Here is a 14,553-nt window from a genome sequence, read left to right on the forward strand (position 1 = left end):
ATCAGAGTCAAGCCACAAACTTACTGATTTAGTTATGGTTTGTCTTAACGACTCATCACGAGTCCTTACGACTCGCGTACCCAAGTTGTAACCAAGATAAAAACCCAAACACTACCCACTAGACACCTTACAAATAGGGCCACCTGATCCGTCAAGACACCATACGACTCATATGGTCAAGTTGTAATCAAGACAGTGATCTCATAGCTCAAGAAATTTCCAAGAGAAAAAATCCTAGGTGTTTTAATTCTTCCTCACTTAATGGGACAAGGTATTGACTAGCACGATTAGACCCCAAACATCACTACTCTTACCTTTAAGATAGAAAACAGAATACCAAGGAATTCTTAATTTTACTTTAACAAAGAGAGAAAACAAAGATGCTAAGAACAACAGACATTTTAAGCACGATTATCTAGAACGGAGAGCTAGAATGGATAGTCGATCTCCATGCCCCCACCAAATACCCATAAAGCTCCTTCCTCCCCAAACAGAGCATCTAATAACCCTTAAATATGAACACACTCTCCACCAAGATTTCAACTATGAACACAACACTCCACCATTTCAACCTTCTAACTCCCCCGCAAAATACATAACTACAAGATTTGAGCATTTGCTGTATCTCCTTCCCATGTTAAGGCCTAACTTATTGTTAAAAATATTAGTGTGAGCCATGAGCCCCTATACTTTACACCACTCCGATAATACTACAACGTCTATCACTATAATCAAGAAGCCTCAAGTCTTAATCAAGGAGCTATAGCCGTATAACACAATGGTTGGGTATTTATCAATCACCATACTCCAGCCTATCTTTACTATACCCATTTTATGGATCTACCCACAAAAACTAGCGCCCTCAATCACTATTACAAAGGGTTTCATCATACCTCCCCCTCTTAACTATTCACATAACAAAGGTTCACCTTACTCTCCTATCTTTATCTATAACTTTAGCCCTAGTAGTCACCCCAAAATATTTACAATAAAGAACATCTACTTCCTCATCCAAAACATTACTATGCTTCTACGACGACTACCACCCTAATATAAGAAGGGTCATTGAGAAGCTAAAGTACGAGCATCAAAGATTGGGGGTTACTTCTTAACTACGTGTGCTACTCAAGGTGAGACCCGCAAAATGGGACATGGTGCAATAGGCACAAGGTACTTCATAGCAACTGCCTAGATTATAAGTAGAGGATCATTCAGACATAAACATACCATAGCATGATTCCTTTGGACTGGGAACCAGGAGAAACATGACTGCATGTACCATAGGTAATATAACGTAAAGCCAAGATTCATATTCAGGGAACAAGGCGAGGATTTTTGCTTGAAACTATTATTTCTTGGAGCTAGGCAAAACGTGAGGCATGAATTTATGGATCATAAGCGTCGTGACATAGAGCTTGAATACTTGGAAGCTCGAATTTTCTAAGAACCATTATTGCCTTTGGTTCAGGGGTTGGAGTATGGATATACGTGATATCAAGAATGTGGACCTTAGGCATAAACACCATTAGAATGCATGCAACACTAGTAGAATGCACTCTTAACCAAAATAGCAGGGAATTTCTAGAATAGGAGTAAATTCACCTCAACTATCCCCTAAAGTCTACCGTTAGGAGAAAATTTAAGATAAGCCCTCAATCTACATCTTACTACACTTATAAGTACAACATTCCACTCTTAGGGGTGTCACAATGGACATATACTAGGGGCACTTGACTCTCTTATACTTAAAACCTCATCTTTCCAGATGCTACCTGGGGTTCAACATAGTCTTACAAACTCTGTGACCTAACTCATTCAATAACTTAGCTGCCAATCCATCAGTTAAACTTGGACCTCTGTTCTATATGTCACAACTTTCCCATTCCAGTATCTCTTAAGTCATCAACCTCATCTCATCCGCCACCTTATCAAGCCTACCAAATTTCCTTCCACAAATCTCATATCGCTATTCTTGAGCTAACATACTCCTTTCACCTAAATTAACATCTAAGATTTAAAATTAGTGTCTATCACGGCCTCATGGACCATTAAATCTTGCAAAGTCCACCCAATAGAGAGGTTACCCTACACCTCTTGTCCCACTACCAATAGTCTCTACCTTTATAAAGAAGCCCATCTTTCTTACACACGAGAAATGCAGAAGCAGTGAAGCACTCCCCGGAGAAATACTAGGGTAGAGAAAACATTATTAAAAGAATCCTTCAACTATTTCTTAAGATCCTTCAACTCAACTGGAGCCATTCTATAAAGAGGGGGAAATAGGGATAGGATGAGTGTCCAGAAAAAGATCAATCCCAAAATTAATTTCTCCACCAAAAAAGATACTAGGAGGGTCACCAGGGAAAACCACAGGAAAGTTACTAACCATGAAATAAACTGTAAGAAAATATCATCCGAATTAGAATCTTTAATCTGGACCAATTGATAAAGACAACCTTTGGAAATAAGTTTCCAGTCTCTAAGATATGATATGAACCTCCCCTTAGGCATTAGAGAACCCATCTTTCTACTCAATAAATGTCTCATTAGGGAATTTTAAAATGACTTTTCGGGTCCGATAGTCTATAAAAGCATAGCATGAGTACAACCAATCTATCCCCAATATGACATCGAAATCGACCATGTCTAATTCAAACAGATCCACAAAGTCTCCCTACAACCCACAGATACCACACAACCCCTATAGACTCTTATAGACACCAAAGAGTCACCCACCGAGGTAGGGGAAAAAGGGGTTTGAAACACACTCGTGACCGAAACCAAAATGTACAGCCACATATGGGGTCACATAAGAAAGAGTGGACTCCAGACCAAGTAAACAGTACACATCACGGGAAAAGATTTTCAACATACTAGTAACGATATTTGGAGATGACTTAAACTCTTGAAGGATAGGGAGAGCATAGAGATGGTTCCAGCCAATGCCAGAGCTAGAAGCAGCACCCCTCCGTGCAGGAGCTAGAGAAGTGGCAACCAAAATTTTATTTTCCCCAGTGGCAACCCTTGTGGGACATTCCCACTGCATATGACCCAATTGGCCACAACTAAAATATTGAGTCCTCCTTTTATAGCAATAAAAATGGTGCAACAGACATCAAAATCAACAGGGAGGATAGGGTGGGGATAATCGAGCTCCACCATCTTGAAAATGATATTCACCAGTCTTATGAGGATAAGGGACACTGACAACTACATGAGAACTCCCCGGATTCCCTTTCTCAGACCATTGTCTACCACCTTTATCACTATTTTTTTGACCCCTCCCCCATTCTAAAATTAGGACTTCTTGCTCTGCCAATTTCTCGCCTTTGCCTTATTCCTTATCACGCCAATAGGATTGGACGGGCGTGATAACGAGGCTATTATTTGGGTTAATAGATGAATAAAACATTGAAACCCAGTATTGGTATCATCTTCTTGAGGTGACTGAGTATAAGTTTCACCTTTCGGAGTAGGGTTAATGGAGACCGAGGGAAATCAGAAGCAGCGGCCCTTGACTGGGTCTGTACCCTATAAGTTGGATGAGATCCATCCATGTCATCCTCAAGTGGGGTAGATATGTTTTCATAATCTTTAGATCATCGGGAGGGCATGATCTGAAAGGCAAACAAAAGATGATTTAGAGGAAAGTTCAAGACCCTAGACTCTATTGCTAAAAAATAGAACAACAAGAAAGGGAAATATTCCTAAATGCCTCATAGTTTCTCCCTTATAAGTGTGGCACGCTACACACCCATAAAAGAGACTCTACTTGACACGACTTTATGGACATCCATTTGACCATAAACCTAGGGCTCTGATACCATCTTAACACGACCTGAACTAGGGCCTGGCCATGTTGGGTATCTCAAGTTCAACAAGGATCAAAGACCACCCCATACCCAAACCATTGACCACCTTACACCTCATGCCGGATGAATTCTGATATATAACAAGATGAAAGAATACAAATTTAAGGACATTATGATAATTCTATAACCAAAATCAACTACCAACAACCAATCAATCAACCAATACCACCCATTTCCATAATAGTCCAACAAAACCTCTAATCAAACCAAAGAATATCCAGTCGGGACATGCCCTGACCATGGACAAAACCAAGACCAAAAGAAATAGTAAAGACATAAAGAAATCCATAACATGAAATAGGGTATTCGAAAGTATGGAAGATCACTACTTCAGTCTAACTCAAAAGCTTTTCTCGAAATCACTTAGTCACTGAGAAAAAGGAGTAGAAGTATGGTTGATTCCTTCATCGCATGGGGATAAAACGTCCAAAGATGGTTAGCTGGGTGAATACTAGAATGTAACTCAGAGATAAATATAAAGTAACACTATCAATCCAAAACCAAGTTAAACCAATGTCCATAACCATTTGCAAGTACATTATATATATACCATGCCGGGATAGAAAACAAGACTTAGCATTCACTTTAAATCCTTAACCTGGGTTATAAAGCATTACTGTCATAATCCACCCACGAGCTATATGGGTCTAGTGTTACCCTTGGACGGACCTCAATGCATGTTAGCCGCATGAATCGAAGATACCATAGGTGGACGAGAATTCCTATATACCCTTCACCCTCTATGATACATATGTATGTATATATACTTGGGGGATTCCCTTGTACCCCACAAGTACATGGTCATCAAGACCAATCCTTATGTCAGCAAACATGTGTTTCTAGTGTCAATCTTTTGGACTCACACCTTCACGACTAGCTATCAAAACCCCTATTATTGCCCAATTAAAACATTTAACACATAACCAAACCACCAATTTCAGGAGTCAATTATTAAGGCATTATTTAGTGGTGTCGTCATGCTGACTCTAGCTTGTAAGTAATGTCATTAGCGAACACTTAGGGGATTCTTATGTACCCCACATACTCCATTATTAAGATCACTTGAGGGATTTGTGTGTACCCCATATGGTTTTCATTATAAAATCACTTGGGGATTCTCGTGTAACCCACAAGATTTTCAAAACCATCATTAACCATTTAACAATTATCATGCATTTGTTTCAAGAAATAAGTCAAACCAAACACTTTGGGGATTCCAATGTACCCCTGTTCAAATTCCCACCTTTCTCATAACTATAAGCCAATTTTGCAATACAGGGTTGGGGTCATAACCATTTCAAGTCACAAATTTAAATAAAATTATCATTGTCAAGTTTAACCACAGTAACCATGCACCCACATGTTCGAAACCATATTTAAAATAGGGAAAAACTATAATTAAACCATGAAAAAACACCTATCAATAATAGACATTCAAAACCCCCAACCCTTATTTTAAAACCATAATAATATCATGAAATCCATACCTTAAAACATGTTCTTTTAATAAAAATAATAGTGAGAGAAGAGTAGCGTGCCTGAAATACCAAGAAATTTGGAAGAGATAGCACCCTTAGAACCCTAGATGACTACTTTCTTTGAAACCCTAGCCTTAACTTGAACAGAGAGTTTGAGAGATAATTTGGGAGTGTTTTACTAGGAATGATCTAATAATGAAGCCCCAAGAAAGTCTTAAGTCATGGGGTACAAGGGGTTAGAGTGGGAAATGTCTAAAGTAAGCTTAATTTAAAAGCTGAAAAAGTATTGCCTTTGACTATGAGTCAACCATTGACTCGTAACCTCTCCTTACGACTCGTGACCACGAGTCGTAACCAAGACAGTGACCAAGATCCCCATACACTGTCAACCTTATGACTTAACCACCCAACTTGTAACTAGACCTTACGACTCATAAGGTCCAATCATAGGCAACACAGAACCCAAATGGGTTAGACACTAGACATCTTACGATTCCACCTTATAACTCATAATATATTCTTATGACTCTTAGTGAACCACTCATACTCAGAGTAGAGTCAAGCCACAAACTTGATGATTTGATTACGGTTTATCTGAATGACTTATCACGAGTCCTTATGACTCATGTTCCCAAGTATAACAAAGATAAAAACCCAAATACCACCCACTAGACACCTTACGACTAGGGTCACCTACTCCGTCAAGACACCATACGACTCATATAGTTGAATCATAATCAAGGCATTTAGCTCAAAACTCAAGAAATTTCCAAAGTCCAAAATTAGAGGTGTTTCGGATAGAAAGGAAAGATAGAATAAATTAGTTCAAGTCTCCAAATCTAAGGAGCTCACCATAGCTTCGAATTAAACATCACTCTGTCAGATCAAAATTGCTTTGAAGATTGGTTCATGGATCTGCATAAAAAAATGCAGGATGAGTATAGTGAGTACAAATCACTAGTACTCAGTAGGTATCATAGGCTGATCGAGATAAGCAGTTACAATATCACATAAAGAATGTCAAAATAACTTTGATCGTGGAAAAGTCCTAGTAGTTCAAATAATATGGTAACACAACAACAAAAATATGGTATACAATACAATGGTCAATGATCTTATCGATATACACCCCATACAAAATGGTATATTGTGAGGTTTACATCTAAACACACACATAAGTAAACACAGTCATACAAGTGAAATGATACTTTTAAATTCAAACAATCATAAAATCAACAACGAGATAAATGAACTAGTCGATGAAGTCAAGTACTCTACATATTGCTAGTGAGTTCCTAACTCTTGATCGATTTTATGATACTGATTACGTGAAAATTTATTCTTTATTTGCTTAATTGTTCATTAATTATTTTATTTTATTTTATTTTAGTTAATTCAAAAAAATATCTTTAGGATCAACCACTTGAATAAATAGTCAACATTAGTCTAATTTATCAAAAATAATTAATCGATAAGTCCATGTGGATGCGATGGTCAACTTCTAATTGTCTATCCAAATTAACCACACAACTACATTGTTGAGTGAGGTTTTTATAACTCAATTTGAACGCATTCATATTTATTTTTGTCTTACAATAAAGTAATACAATCAAGATATATTTGTATCCTAGCCGCAAATTAGTTCTTTATAGAAGATCTTACCCCTTATTTCATTCAATCCCTCAGTTTTTGTGATTTGTTCACTTTGGGATTTTAGATTTATTCTAATGGTAGATAAGCACTAAAATAGTAAGCTCAAGAATATAGAAACAATTAATATAATAAACATAATTTATTGAATCAATCGTGTTCTAACTAGTCATGCAACTACCATAAGCCTAGAAGAAGAAGTTTAACTCCACACAGACATGAAATAATTACAATAAACTATCCAAAGAAAAATATAAAATCAAATAAATATGGAGAAGATAAGAGTAAATCAATTTTCTTCTGCCTCCACGATAACTCCTAGTATTACTGAAGAAATACCCCTTGTCGTGGTACACTGTCCAGCGCGTCATTCTAGCTCTATGGCATACTATTGGGTGCTTCAATTCTGCTCTATGGTATGCTATTGGGTGCCCTAATTTTTCTTTATAGAACACTGCTAGGCACGCCAGGCAGCCTCTGTGACATGGTATGCGCATACAGGGCTACTGTTTGTGGCCTCCTTAACACTTTATCTCAAATCATTGCTCCGCCACCTGATATGCATTACACTAAAATGTATTCATAGCATGAATCCATCTTTTTGCACCATTTTACGCACGTCTAACATCCATTGATTTTGCATTTTATGTTCTTCATCAATTTTTTCTCATTCCAACTGTATTTTAAGCTAAAAATTATCCGATCATGTCTATTAGGTCACCAACATTAGTTATGCACAAAACACATAGATATATGTAAAGTTATTCTTAGAAATTAAGATTAAATATGGGTAAAATATAACATTAGGGTGTATAAATATGCCCAATTTCACTACCCACATTATCTTTGTTCGTCCTTAAACAAATATTAAAGTTCATCTTAACAAATCAAGTTAGGAATACCATCACTTTGATTGATACAAGCAATAAAAATTAGAAATCAAGTATCCTGATAGTAATGTAAGAATTACAAATGAACAACAAACCTCTAACCTCCTAACCTCAAAGACGAACTCTAACTCATTTAATTTAAGTTTGCTCACCTACTCTTATCAAAGTAAGCTAATAATATCTCCTATATATCATGAAATAAGTATCCTCATAAGAAGAATTAATTTTAAATATCAAATATAAATTAAGGACTTAACATCAAAGAACAACTCTTACACTCACAAACAAATTCACATGTATGCATAAAGAACCATAGGTTTTCCCATTATATACATCTCTACTAATTAAGAGATCTTGAATATAGTCAAATAAGACTTTAATGGGTCATAATGTAGGCTACGAAATGGGTAGAATAACTGTATAATAGTGATTTAAATTTTCCTAAGCACTTTGCACTTTTTAGACTTCATCATCCATTAGTTTTTTCTTTTTATTTTTAGCCATCACTTCATTAATTATTTTTCACGGGTAATTCTCATCTTACCAAGAATATTTCAATCAATTTTTATAACTTTTTTTTCTTGACACATTCTTTCAAAGAGGAAATTTTCATCACTTTATAGTTATCATTGGTCACCTTTTACGTCAATCATTCATTTTTCTTAGATTTAACAATTTTATCACTGTCTATGCTATAATTTTCAAGGAAGGAAGATGTAAAAATTAGAAATTCAATAAAAGGATTAAGACAAGAATACGACTACTAAACGAAAGACTACAGGAACAAAGGGGCTAATTAGTGGTAATAATATCTAAAAAATCTAACATTCACAAGACAAATCAAAGAAAACGTATTATCATCTACCAAATAAAGCAACACTTTTTATTTCACTTCACTAACATGCAGGGCAGGTTCTAGATTAAGATACAAAATATGAAATATATGCAAATCCTCACCACACATGGCACAATCATCTATCAAGATGGATCAATTCCACATCTTTAACAGACAGGATCATCACGAACTATAAAATAAGAAATAGCTATATATTTAGTCACAACCATGAAGTGATGTATTAAAAAGTCTATTATTTTATTTACACTCAAGCACTCATAGAAAAATAGAATTCAAGCTCAGTCCTAACTTGCTAGTATCAAACAAGTCAAAAGGGTCTTTTCTTTTCTCTCCTACAAAATTTTAAAAATACTCCTACAATTAAAAATAAATAAAACACTAAAAATAAATGTTACTCGACATAAAGGACCTCCTCTTAGAAAAGAACCGAAAATAGAAATCAAAGGGTGAAAGAATTATGCTCTACCAAAGACTAAAAATCTAAAAATCAACAAAAGTATTTTAATCCTAAGAATATAAATCTTTTTATATTTTTGGACTTTTTTCAAATTTTTTCTTTATTTTTTTAAAAGTAAGAAACTAAAATAAAAAAAAATAAAAATTCTATAGCATACTTCACCCTAACAATTATTGAAAGATATCCAATCTCGTATTTAAGTCATGTTTTTTGTTCAAAGAAATAAACAAAACAAAACGAGGGCTAAAGATACTTCCTAAGACCCTCTAGGATCTAGCCAACAACATGTTTGTTCAATTTTCCTCAAGGTTCGTGCTTACCCCACACTTAAGCTTAATCTTACTCCTTAGTTTCAAATTTTGGGTATTCAAACTTTCCTAAATGCGCAAAAATAAAAATATCATAAAAAAGTGACACTAAAACAATAAAATAAAAATCAAGGAGCTACTCTACTAATTGAGTTGCCTCCCAATAAGCACCTGATTTAACGTCGCGATACAAATCCATCAACTTTACTACTTTTTTTCTCCCAATTTGAACTTATGAATTTTATCCCTCTTTTTTACTATGCACAAGGGAAGGTGGTATAAAAATAACGAAACCAAATAAAAGATATTGAATCTTGCACTTCTTGGCCCTCAGTGAGGAATGCCATTTTATTTCTTTGGTGTGGCAAATTGTAAAATATAAAAGTCTTGTTCCTCATCTATACACTTCTCTAACAATTTAGATGACTCGATTCTCATATTATCCAGACATAATATTAAAAAATAATCAGAATAAGGTCTGATACATCCCAAGTCCAAACTTGCATTATTTATGACACTCTTACTTTCATGCACCTCTTCAATATTGGCATTCATGAATTTTCTGTTTCTGCTCTACTAGTTGGCCAGTATCTATAATAATTAGCGATTGAACATCAAACACCTCAACCTTTTTGTTCAAATGAGTCTCCAAGTCATGAATATTTAATCCAAATTGGTCTATATCTTGTCTGAGCTTAACTCTTCATTCTCTTAGTTGTGTCCCCATTTTTGTAAGACCATCATAGAGAAACTCATGAATTTGTATTTGTTACAATTGTTCCCTTGTCCAAGATTGGATCAATATGTCTATTTCCTCATATATTTATCCTTGTAATGATTCACTTTCTTCTTCTAATTGAGTATTAACTAAGCCCACAACTTGCATATCATTATAAGTTTCAATCATAGCCTAAATCTTTGTGAGTTTGGAACAGATCCTTTCCAGTGTTTTGCTTTATTCTGTTAGCTGCTTCTATATTTGTGCCTGTAGCTCATGTATTTGCTTTATCATATCAATAAGATAAGCATTATATTTTTCATCTTCTGCATCATTGCATCTTGAATCTGGTTGTCTTGATCTCGAATTGTGAATTTTGATGAGTTTAATCTTTACTTGTACCATTCAAGAAATTTTGAGATTTATTTTAAATTTGGTGATTTTGATCTTGAGTGATTGAATACTTAAACTTGTATCTTGTAGAGAAATGTGTGGCATTTGATTCATGATCTCTCTCTGACTTTTTGTTAAAATTTTTATGGCCTTTATGAATTATGAAAGACCCTGATTTATAGTTATAGAATTGAGGAGTTATGATGAGGACATACTTCTTTCAACCAATCAAATTTACATGACAAGATGATATTTAATTAGCCAAAACATGTCATTTGTACACATGATGCACTTTTATTGGCCTTTATTTTTCTAGACATGTTTTGTCATTTTAATATGTGGTATGATCTTATTGGATCCTTCACTTGACTTGGCATGTCATGTCATTTGACATATGACAATAAGTTGAGCCTCTAGAATAAGATGACATCTTGAACTTGACAAAGTATGCTCATCATTCATAGCCCAATAAAATTAGATTTGAATTATATCCATATTTATTAGACTTAATAAATTAACTAAAAATTACACAAATACTCAACTTATTTTTTCAATATTACAAAAAATCCCAACTCCTTAAACAAATTACAAAAATCTCAACAAATACACAGAATGTTATGTATATCTCTGCTATGTTATGTGTATTAATAGGCAGAGAGAGTAAAGTAATTAAAAAAATGAGAGAGACTGTAATTACTTCCAAAAGGATTGATATTTATGTTATTTATACATAAATTAATTCAACTATATTATCCATTAATTTGGACCAATATATTTTGAATTTAATATAATTCAAATCATTTAATAAATTTATATTCAATAAATTTTAAATGATTATAAAATTCTCCCACTACAAGATTTATTGAGATATTTAATTCTTTGAATACTAGGCTTGACTTGATATTTTAATTGCACTAATATCGTGTAAAAAACATCATGAGCAAAAATCTGTCATTCCAAATGTGAACTTATTTTACTTGAATTAAATATTCTTTTATATTTTGTGGAAGTTTGATTGGGTGATATTCATGAAGATATTGTGTATAATAATAGGAACAAATTCAGTGATAAATATATTGTAGCTTCATTGACGTGGAACAATGTCATTAAAATGTGGGGGTTGACTTTCCCCTTTTTAGTAGTTAATGCTAAGAAATTGTGTAAATTTATATGACCCATATAATTAATTTATTTACTGATTTAATAATAATTGAATAAGTTAAATATTAAATTTGTATGAGAAAGTTACCTAGTAAGATTAAACTACTGACTAATCTGTTAGTAGGATAATTACTGACTCCTAATAGGATAATTACTGACCGTTAGTGGATAATTATTATATCGACTATTCACGTTGATGAAACGTGGAAACATAACTGACTATTCCTTATTATAAAAGGGTCCTCTCTCTGTCAAAAGAAGAATAAACTCCATCATAATTATTCTAAAACGTAAGGTAAAGAGAGAAACAACACTTCTATGCTTTCGTTAAAACTATGGAGAATTCAGGTATGTATTCTTCCATAAATTATTGTAATTAGATTGATGTGAAAATAATGTAGTTCCACGTTCCTAAATAATTGATAGGATAATTTATTGGATTATTTAAGTCATACGATCTGTTAAATCCTAACATGTGGTATCGGAGGTAGGTTTAGGAACTAACGATTTTCCATTGAGAATAAAGTTTTCTATTAATTTTATGAATCCTAATTATGAAATTTAGGGATTTAGATTTATTACTGTTTTAAATTTTTAATGGCTGCTGTTTTTCGATTATTTAACAATAAGTATTGTTATAATTTGATTTAAGCCAATTAGTTTGATTCAAGAATCAAGAACTATACCTTATATTATCTTCGTACGTGATGTTACGGGTGAGTTGGAGAGTCTTTGAAGGGAAATTGGCGTGTCACTTCTTTTTAAGTTACCATATATAAATTAAAGTAACTGCAACTTAATGAAAGATAAGGAATTAATAGGCTGCCTATGGAATTTCTAATTCAATGTTGCTATGAATGTTTACTGTTGTTGTTATTTGGAATTTGGAGAACAAAATACTTTTTTCTTTCTTTTCCGTGAGACAGTATGTCTTTTGGCCTAATAATAATAATAATATAATAATAATAATAATAATATAATAATAATAATAATAATAATATAATAATAATAATAATAATAATAATATTTGTTGTTATTGTTATTGGTGTTGAATCATTGAAATTTAGTACTTTTAATGTTAATAATAATCACATTTGTTATCACGTCAAGGAAATAATTGTTTGTTGTTAGAATAATGTAGTATTTAATAATACAATTTATTGTTCTTTAATGTAACTTGGAATTATATATGTGAGATTCGTTAATCACTAAAGTGGTCGAATCTTTATGAAATTAATTTCAAAATAAAGATTAAGTTTAAATTAATTATCCATTAATTTTGATGCTTATAACTGATCTAACAATTATGGATAAATTAAAATTTTTGGTTATAAGACATTTGTGGATCACCCAAAGGTTGATTGTTTGTTCATATGACCAATAAATATTAAGGAGATAATTTTGATATATCGTTAATTTTATTTATTTATCCAAAGATAAAAAATATTATTAATTGATGCATTAAATATTATCGATTTGTGTCAAATACATTTTTAAGCATCATTATATTTAAAGTTGTATTTTGATGTTTCGCGCAAAGGAGAACATCAATATAAATTTAAGTAAATTATTTCTAAATTTGATAATGTGTTTAAATTCGTAACTCAAAGTATTAACAAATGAGCATGTTCTACTAGCAGCACTTGCCCTTCATTCACACTCTGCCTCTGTTACAACTTTTAACGGACTTAACTTTTCAGATTGGTGCGAACAGATCAAATTCCATCTTGAGGTTTTAGATCTTGATGTTGCACTTTACTCTGAAAAGCCAACTACTATTACTGAATCTAGAAGTGATAAATAAAAGTCTTATTATAAGAACTGGGATCAGTCTAACAGATTAGGCTTAATGTTCATGCGGATGAATATTAGGGGCAACATTAAGACTACTCTTCCCAAAATTGAAAGTGCAAAAGAGCTTCTGAAACTTGTGGAAGAGTCTTCCCAAACTGCTGATAAGTCTCTTGCTGGGACACTAATAGAAACTTTGACCACCATGAAGTTTGATGGTTCACGTACTATGCATGAGCATGTCAGTGAAATGACAAATATAGCAGCAAGACTTAAGTCATTGGGAATGGAAGTGGAGCAGAATTTTCTTGTGTAGTTAATCATTAAGTTATTACTGTCTGAGTATGGTCCTTTCCAAATGAACTACAACACCATGAAAAACAAATAGAACATGCATGAATTGCATGGTATGCTAGTTCAAGAGGAAACAAGGCTGAAGAATCAAAGAACCCACTCCATTAACTTTGTAAACCATCAAGGAGCTGAAAAGAAAGGAAAGAAGAATGGTAAGGGACAACAGAAGCAACTTAATGTTAATGAGTCCTCATCTCAAGTACGTAAGAAAGGAAACAAGAATGGGAAGTCTCATTTCTGTGGAAAATCTTAACACTTTCAGAAAGATTGCCTAAATTGTAAGGCATGGTTTGAGAAGAAAGGTAAGTCTTGTGCTTTTACATGTCTCGAATCAAATTTAAATGAAGTTCCTTATAATACTTGGTGGATTGACTCTGGTTGTACTGTTCATGTTTCTAATACTATGCAGGAATTCCTTACAATCCAAACCATAAACAAGAATGAAAGACTTATTTACATGGGAAATAGAGTGAAGGCTCCAGTTGAAGTTGTCGGGACTTGTCGCCTGATTGTTGATACTGGACGTCACTTAGATTTAGTTAAAACTTATTATATTCCTTCTCTTTTGAGCAATTTAGTTTCTTTGTCTAAGTTGGATAAGACTATATATTCTTTTAATTTTGGT

Source organism: Capsicum annuum, unplaced genomic scaffold (genome assembly GCF_002878395.1).
Source record: "Capsicum annuum cultivar UCD-10X-F1 unplaced genomic scaffold, UCD10Xv1.1 ctg3323, whole genome shotgun sequence".
NCBI classification, from domain to species: Eukaryota; Viridiplantae; Streptophyta; class Magnoliopsida; order Solanales; family Solanaceae; genus Capsicum; species Capsicum annuum.